The sequence below is a fragment of the Dasypus novemcinctus genome, chromosome 10, assembly GCF_030445035.2.
Source record: "Dasypus novemcinctus isolate mDasNov1 chromosome 10, mDasNov1.1.hap2, whole genome shotgun sequence".
In the NCBI taxonomy this organism is placed as follows: domain Eukaryota; kingdom Metazoa; phylum Chordata; class Mammalia; order Cingulata; family Dasypodidae; genus Dasypus; species Dasypus novemcinctus.
This window is the reverse complement of record NC_080682.1, coordinates 104,827,946-104,831,230: the sequence shown is the minus strand read 5'-3', so window position 1 is coordinate 104,831,230 and position 3,285 is coordinate 104,827,946.

Sequence of the window (3,285 nt, the reverse complement as noted above, 5' to 3'; positions counted from 1 at the left end):
TGCAAAGGAGGGCCAAAACAAAAGGCCGTTGTCCAGCTCCTTGAGAAGCATCCCTCATTAGCATAGGGGTTCACTCTGCACAAAAGTAAGATTCGCTCAGTGCAAGTCCTAGTCCAAAATCCCCTCACCAGAAAAACAGAGCCACAAACGGTATGGGGAATGAGGTCTCTACTTCCCCCAGCAGGTTAAAGCCAAAAGAATGCTCAACAAGCACTCTTCCTCCAAACCCTTTTAAAGAAAAAGGGAGGAGATGTGGGGGATGCTTAAGACAGCACTTGCCTTCAGCAATATCAGAGAGCACATAATGGCTGCCAGAGCTGATATAGTAACGGTCTACAGTACACTCAGCCTTCTTCACGGAAGAAGGTTCGCGCCCTTTCTCTCAGTTACGGCCCAGCAAACGCCTCAGGCAGTCAGTGCGACCACCAATCAGTAATTGCCTCCTAACCTTACTTCTGCCATTTCCCTCAGCAGCAGCCAGAACCAATCACCTTACCTCTGCCACTTCCCCCAGCAACAGCAGCTGCCAATCCCAGACCGCCACCTGTCCTTACCCACTACCCCCCCTCCTCCCTAGAGTATATATGCTCAGCCCCTTCAATAAAATTTTGCAGCTTGCAGCTTGATCTGAACTCTGTCTGGCTGTCATCCTTCGTGTCTCTTGTCCCATAACATTCCTCCCTGACCGGTACTCGAGCCCCCGTTAGTGTCCCGCGGGCCGGGATGACCTTAACAATTGTGTGTACTAATATGTAAAAGTCCTTCATAAAAGTAGGAAAACCTCCAGCAAGCTGCTTTAAATAATAATAAAAGGGAGGGAAAAGGTGGACATTAACTTAGCCTGTGAATTGGTTGTGGCAAGCACAAATATTGGCTTTGGGTGGAGTATGTGACAAAGGGAAAATTCTAAACAAGTACCCCTTGGTTTTTAATCACAATTCTTCTAGAAAGAGACTAAAAGTACAATATAAAAAAGCAATTGGCGGCAGACTTGGCCCAGTGGTTGGGGCATCCATCTACCACGTGGGAGGCCTGTGGTTCAAACCCCGGGCCTCCTTGACCCATGTGGAGCTGGCCCACGCTCAGTGCTGATGCACGCAAGGAGTGCCCTGCCATGCAGGGGTGTCCCCCGTGTAGGGGAGCCCCATGCGCAAGGAGTGCACCCTGTTAGGAAAGCCACCCGGTGTGAAAGAAAGTGCAGCCTGCCCAGGAATGGCACCACACACATGGAGAGCTGACACAACAAGATGATGGAACAAAAAGAAACAGATTCCCATGCCACTGACAACAACAGAAGTGGATAAAGAAGAAGACACAGCAAATAGACACAGAGAACAGACAACCAGGGGGGGGAAGAGGGGGAAGGGGACAGAAATAAATAAATTAAATAAATCTTAAAAAAAAAAAAAAAAGCAATTGTGTGCAGCATCTGAGGCCCTGCTGAAAGTGAAAGATTTAACCCAATAGTGTCTGGTCACTCTGAAGACTGCCTATCCTATCCAGGGGTGGATTGCAAATACTAAAAGCAAGACAGAAATGATGGACTATTGTAAATCACCCTCAGATCTATGGAAAAACATCCAGGATACTTGTTCGTAGTAACAGGTAACTATCTGTTATGTCCCTGCCCACTCCTCTAACACCCCTTTCAGGAATGTTGAGGCAGCCTTCATGAAAATCCAGAGCCATACCATTGAGACCTGAAAAGAAGCTGAGCGGCTCCACCAGCTCATGAACATCACCTGTGAGTGTCCTTTATGCTCACTCCAAGGACTGTGACATCAGACCCCTACTGCTCTTAGAAGGGATGAGAATTGTGACAGAGACCTGGACAATTGGAATGATGATCTTTTAATTGTTCAATAGCCCACTTTTGTTTCCCATACATTTAGATACCCCCTGGTATAGTCACACCAGGGAAAGAGTGTTGCAAATTATCCAACTGTGTTAATGATCTGGAAAACACTGTAACACATATTGGGGATACAGTATATAATACACAAATGCAATTGATTTTAAAATGTGATTATAATCAAAGTTCTTTTTGTGTTACTCCTTTAGAGTGGAATGATTCAGAGGAATGGAATAGTATTAGAAAACATTTGTTAAGCTATCAACATTCTAAGATAATTCAGCAAATTCAGGCATTATAACAGAAAGCTATATTAATGTCTCAATCAAATTTAGACATAGAAACATCAGATATGTGGAATGACATGACTAAAGAATTAAAATCTTTTAAATCCTGTCTCTTGGTAGAAACAATGGATTCCTATGTTTCATGACCTTATCGTGTACTGTTTACTATTCTTATTGATATTAATAGTATGGAAATCTTGGTTGGTGGCAAAACATCATATGGAATGACATTCTGCATCTCAAGCCATATTAAGACAAAAAACAAACCCCATAGCAGGCACTTAACTGGTATTCAATGACGAGTCAGATCTTCAGAGGAAGACAACCTAAGACAGGCACAGTTACCTTGCTATAAAATAAAAGGGGGACATGTTGGAATATTAGCCAGCATAAAGCATGCTGGGATACTTGACATGACTGCTTTAATCAGAAATGTTTGCAGTTGGCATGGAAATACAAGGCTAGGAAAGAAGTAGTGAAACAAGATAGTGACTTCTTATTCCACATTGTGTAGGTACATGTTAAGATCAATGCATGTAGTGTTTGCCAAGTTTTTATTTATAGCATTGCTAGGGCCTTTTTGCTAAACAGAGCATTGTTTGGAATTGTACAAATACTATGACTTTGCACAATAAACTTGTCAGTGGCATTTAATCTGATCCCCTGAACCCCAGTCTGCATGATTTTTTCATTTCTTCTTGAGCCACCGTTGACATCAAGGTACAAAATCTAAGTGTTCTATCAAACTACAAAGTGTATGTGCTCATCTTTTCTTTCAGCCTGTAACAGCTTCGTCCTGTTTGCTTGAAACTCTTAATTGCCTCATTCCTTAGGTTGCAAGCATAGCTATGGAAACAGCACATCTCTCCTTGCAAGACCACTGTGCCTTAGGTTCCAACATTTCCCCCTTTCTATTATAGTTGAGGTGACTGTGCCTGTCTAAGGTTGCCCTCCTCTCGAGGGTCTTACTCGTCATTGACTACCAGCTAAGTTCTTCAACTATGGGAAGTTATTGAAGTGCTTTCATTAGCACCAAATTATTAGCTTGTCCCATGGCTGCTATGCTTTGCAATTTTCTTCTAAAGCACTGTCCAGCACAGGCAAAAATCATGAGCAACAGAACAAATATGATTAGCCCTATTCCTA